The sequence below is a fragment of the Myotis lucifugus genome, unplaced genomic scaffold (genome assembly GCF_000147115.1).
Source record: "Myotis lucifugus unplaced genomic scaffold, Myoluc2.0 scaffold_134, whole genome shotgun sequence".
NCBI lineage: Eukaryota > Metazoa > Chordata > Mammalia > Chiroptera > Vespertilionidae > Myotis > Myotis lucifugus.
The window spans coordinates 1,944,403-1,952,711 of NW_005871182.1; positions in this window are offsets into that span (position 1 = coordinate 1,944,403).

Genomic DNA, 8,309 nt, shown 5'->3' on the forward strand with positions numbered 1-8,309 from the left:
CTCCTCTTCCACCCACTATTGTACAACTTTCTGTCCCACCTTCTATGATTACTTGATCCCTATTAATTTTCTCCTGTGGTCCCTATGTCAGGCCGAGAGAGAGAGAGAGAGAGAGAGAGAGAGAGAGAGAACGTTGAGCTCCTTCGCCACTCTCAGCATCAGTGCCCCCTCTATACTCTCCCTCTCCCTTTCTTGGGTGCTGCAACTCATTGCCTCTCAGAAGCATCACCCTGTGTTTCCTCATCCACTCCTGCCTGTTGCACTAGCTGTTGCAATGAAAGGCACACGGTCCCATCTGCCCAGATTGGGAGTTTCTAATTCCTGGGACATGTGATACATGATGACACTTTAGTGCTACAGGGCACCCTCTGCTTGTTGACCAAGAGGTACTTATCACCTCCCTGTTAGGTAATACATTAAATAGTAATCATAGTACTTCCCTTGTCAATTGCTCACCATGTGAGAATCACCCATGCTGACTGAAGCGCTTTGCACGGAGTAATGAGGTGTTGGCTCTCACAGCTTCTTGGAGCGGTTTCTGCACTGGCTTTCCAGTGCAGACCCAGTCCCAGCTTCCTCAGTGACTACCTGCTAGTTGAGGACACCCAAGTCTAGCTGTCCAGCAAAGACCTGAGCTTCTGATCTGCATTTCCTCCTTGCTGAACAACTCCACTTGCATGATGTCAAGTTCAACCCTACCCAAAGCTGAACCAATGTATCTTCCCCTCTATGCCCCATCCATACCCAGATCCTCCCTCTGCCATTCCTGGTTGTTACAGGTCTGTTCTCAATAGCTATAGCCTCCCTGGGAAGCTGGCACGGAGACACAGAAAACCATAGATTTCTTAATGCCACACAGTATCAGGAGAATAAGCAACATGACGTTTCAAACACAGCTCAGGGGAGAACTTTTTTAAATGAAATTTCTTCTATCTCAATTCCCTCCTCTCCGTTTTTCCAACTTTGGCCTTCATTGATTTTTTTTCACTACTGTACCAGTTAGCTTTTGCAGCATAATAAACTACCCTAGAAATCAGTGGCTTAACAAAACCAATTATCTTCACTTTATGCATCTGTGCGTCAGGTGGGGGTCAGCTGACCTAGGCTGGGTTTGGCTGATCTTGACTGTGCTCATTCATTCATCTGTGGAGCAACTGAGAGCCCTGCTCCAGGCTGGGTTTAGATGGGGAACTTTTGCTGAGGCAGCTCTATTCCACATGGCTCTCATGCTAGGATGAGTGACGTAGTCCCAACATATCTTCATAATTTCAATAACAGAAGCACAAGAGTACAAGAAACACACAAGACTTCTTGAGAGTCAGGCCAAGAACTAGTACACTCTTACCTCCTATTCATTCTATTGTCTACGTCAAATCACATGTTGGATTCCAGAGTCAGAGTGGAAGAGAATTGCAAAGTTATATGGCAAAAGACAGGGATAGAGGAAGAGATAAAGGATTTGAACCAATAATGCAACTGTTCAGTATTACATACATATATACATACAGAAAGTATCCAAATTGTAATATACTGCTTGATTGATTTGCACAAACTAAACACATTGTTGTAACTAGCACTTAGGTCAAGAAACAGATTATTAGTGTAACAAAAGCTCCCCTCCTGCCTCCTTATATCTCCTCCCAGAATAATCACTACTCTGACTTCTAACACTATAATTCCATTATGCCTGCTTTTTTAAATTTTATTTTTCAATTACAGTTGACATTCAAAATTATTTTTATATTAATTTCAAGTGTAAAGCATAGTGGTTAGACAATAATGTAATCTGCATAGTGAACATCCCAACATTTAAAGTTTGAACTTTTTATAAATGTAATCATATAGTATTTACTCTTTGTGCATGTGTTTAATGGTACCCGGGATTTGTTTTAATCAGGCATGGTGAGATACGCAGACATAGAAATGACTGTCATGAATGAAATTTATACTCACAGATCCCTAAAAACAGGAGGCATAGCATGCCACGCAAAATCCCTTGGGGAAGAACCAGGGTAAGTCAGAAGGCAGAGGGAATGAAAGGAAAATGTAGACAGCAGCTTTTATTGTGGTTTCTACAGGAAGGAATGGACAAGGCAGGATAAAAAGGCTTAGGATTGTCTCATTTAACTGCCTAGTTTGAATAACTTCAGTATGCTTTTGGCTTTAGGGACTATCTTTCATCTTTTGGTACATGTCTGTGGGGGGATTAGAACAGGTGAATAGTGGTCCAGAGTGAGCTTGATGTAAGAGGTGGTTGAGAGAGAGAGAGAGAGAGAGAGAGAGAGAGAGAGAGAGAGAGGAGGAAAGAAGGAAGGAAGGAAGGAAGGAAGGAAGGAAGGAAGGAAGGAAGGAAGGAAGGAAGGAAGGAGAGAGAGAGAGAGAGAGAGAAGGAAGGAAAAGAAAAATTAAGACAGAAAGGTCACCTGGGAAATAGTGATCCCAGAAGATCATATTATACTGGGAGGAATTTTTAGAGTGAAGGTATCCTTCCTAAGAAAACATCAAATCAATGCCCCAAAAGGATGAAGGTGATTCTCAAGTAATTTAACTAAACCCACCCCTCTTGAAAGGAAGAGGTAACCTTCATAATATCCAACATCCATCTTATAGATCCAAGAATATTGACAAACCCCAAGCAAAATGAACACACACAACCAAATCATACCAAAGTATATCATAATCAAATTGTTAAACATGTTGCATTGACTTCTGAAACCAACTATGGTAGTCAAAACAACTTTCACAGGTTTAGGACACAGTCCTGCACAAGACTGCCCTCACTTTGGACACCAGCAAATTCAGGGGTCTTCAGACCACACACACTTGGGGGTTACCACTACCCTTCAGGTTCAATAATTAACAGTTCAATAGAACAACTCACAGGACTCAGGAAAGCACTGTTTTCCTGATTATGATTACAGTGTTAGTCAGCAAAAAAAAAAAAAAAAATCAAAACCAATCAAAAGAAAAGATGCATAAGATGAGGTCTTAGAGGGTCCCGAACATGAAGCTTCCTTGTCCTCTCCCCATAGAGTCAGGATCCACTACCTTCCCAGCACATCATGTGTGACAATATGCAGTGTATTGTCTACCAGTAAAGCTCACCCAGTCTTCCAGAGTTTTTATTAAGTTTTCATTATGTAAGCACAATTGATTGAATAATTGGCCATGTGGTTGAACTCAATCTCCAGCCTCATTCTGCCCCCCAGAGGTCAGGTTGGTATCACTGAGTCAAAGCCCCAATCTCTAATTACATAATTTGTCATTTCAGCATAGCAAGCCCCATTCTAGGTCATCTGAGTTAGTATAAACTATCAGAGGCCCCATGAATAGCAAAGACACTCCTATCATTCAGGACATTCTAAGGATTTAGAGCAACTTCACAGGAAGTGAGGACAAGGCCAGCCACTTTTTTCACTTAAGAGTTTAGAGGTTATCCTCTAAGAAGCTGGGACAAAGACCAGACTTCTCTTTGGCTAAAGTTAATTCTTCACTACACACATATCAAGAAGCAGAAAAAATGTGACACATAACCAAGAGGAAAATAAATCAATAGAAACAGACCTAGAAATGACAGGGGTGATATATTAACAAATACTCTAAAATGCTTATTTTAAGTATGCTCGATACTTAAGGATTAAAACATGAACATAAGAAAAATGGAAGGTATAAAAATGTAACCTCTAACAAGGAAAGAAGTTTTAAATGAAAAATTCACTGGCTTTTTAGCAAAGGGTTTGCTGCCAAAACACAGATGTTGTCAACACCACCACTAAAAGCCAACATCGTCATCATTGGACACACAGATTCCAGAAAGTCTACCACTACTGGCCATCTGATCTGCAAATGGGGCTGGATTGACAAAAATCAAAATCAAAAATCAAAAAAAAATTGAGAAGGAGGTGTTGAGTTAGGAAAGGGCTTCTTTAAGTATGCCTGGATCTTGGATAAATTGAAGGCAAAAAGTGAGTGTGGTATTAACATTGATACCTCCCTGTGGAAATTCAAGACCAGCAAGTATTATGTGAACATCACTGATACCCAGGACACAGGGACTTCATCAAAAACATGATTACAGGCACATCTCTGAGCTCTAGTTCTGGGGCAGCAGCTTGAAAGATGCCAGGGACATAGGGAGAGAAACTGAATTGTCTGGCTTTGGGACAGGGGCTAAAGGGGAGGCTTCCTCTCAGACAAAAGTTCTGGCAAAGGCCATTGTTCTTTTGCTCAGCCCTCCCCATACACAGCCAGCAGACAGGTGCCATATCTGAGTCTCCATCAACCTGACTAGCACTGTTTGCCACACCCTGGTGATTCCCTGAGACTCCATCCCTCCCAACTTGTGAGCCCACCGAAGCCACTTCCAATGACTTCTTCCATATAAATGGCGTGTCTTGGCTCATTCTGCGGACATTCCTAAAATCTCTCTAAAGTTCACAACCCTAAACAAGCAGCATCTGGCCTCAGCATGCCATGTAACTCTTGCTAAGTGACCCCTCGCCTAGCACTCGTGGCAGCCAACCTTGGTTCACAGCTTGGCCTCTCCTAGGCACCTCCAAGCCCAGCACAAATAACAGCCATCTGTAGGTCACTCTATAGCTCACGCCAAGTGGCCCTGGGCAGGGCACAGGTGGAAGCTGACCTTGGCCTGTACCTCCTGGGAAGCCCCAAAGCCAGTGCACACTGAACAACTTCAGACCATGCCCGAGCACTATGCAACCACCTCCACAAGTGACGCACTCAAGGGGCAAGCTAGGCAGGCAACTGGGGCCATGCTGAAGCAAGTCCTGCTCAGTGGGGTCAGCCCCTGAACAGCAGCTCCTCCATAAGAGTTGTAGCAGGTCCTCACAGCCAATGGGCTTGGGGGTCAATCCGTCCCATTGACATGCCAACAAGGCTCAACAGAACCCACATGGGAGGACACACCTAGAATGCCTGGTTCAGGTGACCTGAGAAGCTGCACCAGTAAGTCCTAAAGGACATTACTACATAAGGCCACTCTCCCAGAAACAGGAGATATATCACCTCTACCTAATACATAGAAACAAACACAGGAGGCAACCAAAATGAGGAGACAAAGAAACATGTCCCAAATGAGAGAACAGGAGAAATCTCCAGAAAAAGAACTAAATGAAATGGAGGCAAGCAAGCTACCAGACACAGAGTTCAAAACAATAATAGGTTTGCTCAAAGAACTTAGGGAGAAACTCAACAGCATAAAAAAAAGACATGGAAACCATTTAAAAAGTCAGAAATGAATAATACAATAACTAAAATGAAGAATACATTACAGGGAACTAACAGTAGATTAGAAGAAATAGAAGATCAAATCAGCAATTTGAAAGATAAGATAGCAGAAAACATCTTATCAGAACAACAAACAGAAAAAAGAATCCAAAAAATAAAGATAGTTTAAGGGATCTCTGGGACAAAAACAAATGTACCAGAAGGTACATTTGGTGCCGGAAAGAGAAGGGAAAGAGCAAGAAATTGAAAACCTATTTGAAAAAGATAATGACAGAAAACTTCCCTACCTGGGAGAGGAAATAAACATACGAGTCCAGGAAGAGCAGAGAATCCAAAATACAAAGAGACTCACACCAAGACACGTCACAATTTAATATCAAAGGTTAAAGTCACATAGAGAATCTTAAAAATAACAAGAGAAGAACAGTTAGTTCCTACCAGGGAATTCCCATAAGAATGTCAGCTGATTTCTCAAGAAAAACTTTGCAGGCCAGGAGGGATTGGCAAGAAATATTCAAAATGGTGAAAAGCAGGAACCTACAACTGAGCTATCATTTAGAATCAAAGGACAGAAAAAGTGCTTCCCAGATAAGAAAAAGCTAAAGGAGTTTATCAACACCAAACCAGTATTGCAAGAAATGTTAAAGGGACTTAAAGAAGAAGGAAAAAAAGATTAAAAATATGAATAATAAAATGGCAATAAGTACATATCTATCAACAATTACCTTAAATGCAAATGGATTAGAACACTAATTTGAAAGAATATATGCATCCATATGTTCACTGTAGCATTATTTAACAAAAGCCAATATATGGAAGCAACCCAAGTGCCTATAATAAACTAGTGGATAAAAAAGCTGTCATACACATATACAATAGAATATTACTTGGCCATAAAAAAGAATGAAATCTTACCATTTGTGACAGCATCAATGGACCTAGAAGGTTTATGCTACTAGGTGCACCGGCTAATAATGGCGGATTTTGTAATCAAAGAAAACACGATAATTTCAAGAGAGATATCAAAAGTGCTTTATTCAACGTAATGTCCATCGCTAGCTACACATTTCCCTCATCCTTCAGGTAATTTGTGGATACTGTCCCAATAGAACTTTTCTTGTTTTGAGGCAAACCATTCAGAGACCAAATTTTCCACTTCTTCATATGTTTTGAAGTGCTGCTCAGAACATGCATGTGCCATTGATCGGAACAAGTGGTAATCTGAAGGAGCAAGGTCTGATGAATACGGTGGGTGGGTTAATACTTCCCAGGCAAGATCTTTTAATGTGTCTTTAACTGGTTTTGAAGTGTGTGATGGTGTGTCATCATGAAGCAAAATTACTTTGCCGTGTCTTCTGGCACATTCTGGGCGTTTCACAATCAAAGCGTGGTTCAAATTGATTATTTGTTGTCCGTAGCAGTCAGTAGTAACAATTTCACCTGGTTTTAGAAGCTCATAATACACCACACCTTCCTGATCCCAACAAACGCAGAGCATTGTCTTCTTTCTGAAGCGATTTGGCCTTGCAGTCGATATTGATGGTTGACCTGGATCAACCCATGATTTTGTGCATTTGGGATTCTCAAAATAAATCCATTTTCATCACCAGTCACAATTCGATGCAAAAAAGACTCTCTCGTGCCATTGAAGCAACATTTTACTGATGACTTTTTGGTTTTCCATTTGTCTTTCATTCAGTTGATGTGGCACCCATTTTCCTTCCTTTAAAATCTTTCCCATTGCTTATAAATGATCAGAAATTGCTAAGCAATGTTAATCTTTCTGCAAGTTGTTTTTGAGTTTGACATGCATCTTCATCCAATAATGCTTGTACTTGTTGGTCTTCAAATTTTTTCGGTTGACCTGGACGTTCTTTGTCTTTCACATCGAAATCATCACTTTAAAAGCATTTAAACCAGCATTCACAAGTATCTTGAGATGGAGCATGTTCACCATAAGCTTCCCGAAGTATACGATAACTTTTTCTTCAAAATAAATTAATGAATTAAAACTTTCCCCAAATGCCCTTTTTTTGGCATGAAATTCGACATTTTTAAGCGTAAAAATATGCATGATGTTAACACGTTCAGAAAATTTGACATATGAAGTTTTGTAGCTTGCTGTCAATACAACAAAATAGCATACATATCAAATCGCATATATATCAACATATGTGTAACTCCATCTATTGAAAAAAATCCTCATTATTAACTGGTACTCCTCGTAAACAAAATAAGTCAGTCAGAGAAAGACAAATACCATATGATTTCATTTATATGTGGAATCTAAAGAACAAAATAAATCAACAAACAAAATAGAAACAGACTGACAGATACAGAGAAATGGTTGCCAGAAGGGAAGGGGCTTGAAGAACTGGATGAAAGAGGTGAAGGTATTAAGAAGTACAAACTGGTAGTTACAAATAGTCACCAGGATGTAATGTACATAGGGACTATCCTATATAATAAAATCCTAATATGCAATTGTCCCCTCGACCCAGAGTTTGACCAGGGGGCGGGGCCGGCCGTCCAACCACCCGCAGCCCTTCCCCTGAGCCAGCCCCACCAGGACCGGCAGTGGCAGCAGGCAGCTGGGGGAAGGGAGGCCCCAGCTGGCAGCCAGCAGCCACTAGAGTCAGACCCTACCCATGCACGAATTTTGTGCACTGGGCCTCTAGTAGTCAATAATATTGTAATAACGATGTATGGTACCAAGTGGGTACTGGAAATATCGGGGGAACACTTTATAAAGTATATGATTGTCTAAGCACTATGCTGTACATCTGAAACTAATACTAAATTAATTAATTAATTAATACAAATGGATTAAATGCTCCAATCAAAGAACACAGAGTAGCTGAATGGATAAGGAAACATATGCTGTCTATAAGAGACTCACTTCAGATAGAAAGATACACACAGACTGAAAGTAAATGAATGAAAAAAATTTTTATGAAAATGGAAACAACAAATAAAATCTGGGATAGCAATACTTATACCAGACAAAATAGACTTTAAAACAAAGGCTACACCAAGAGACAAAGAAGGACCCAGAAATTCTA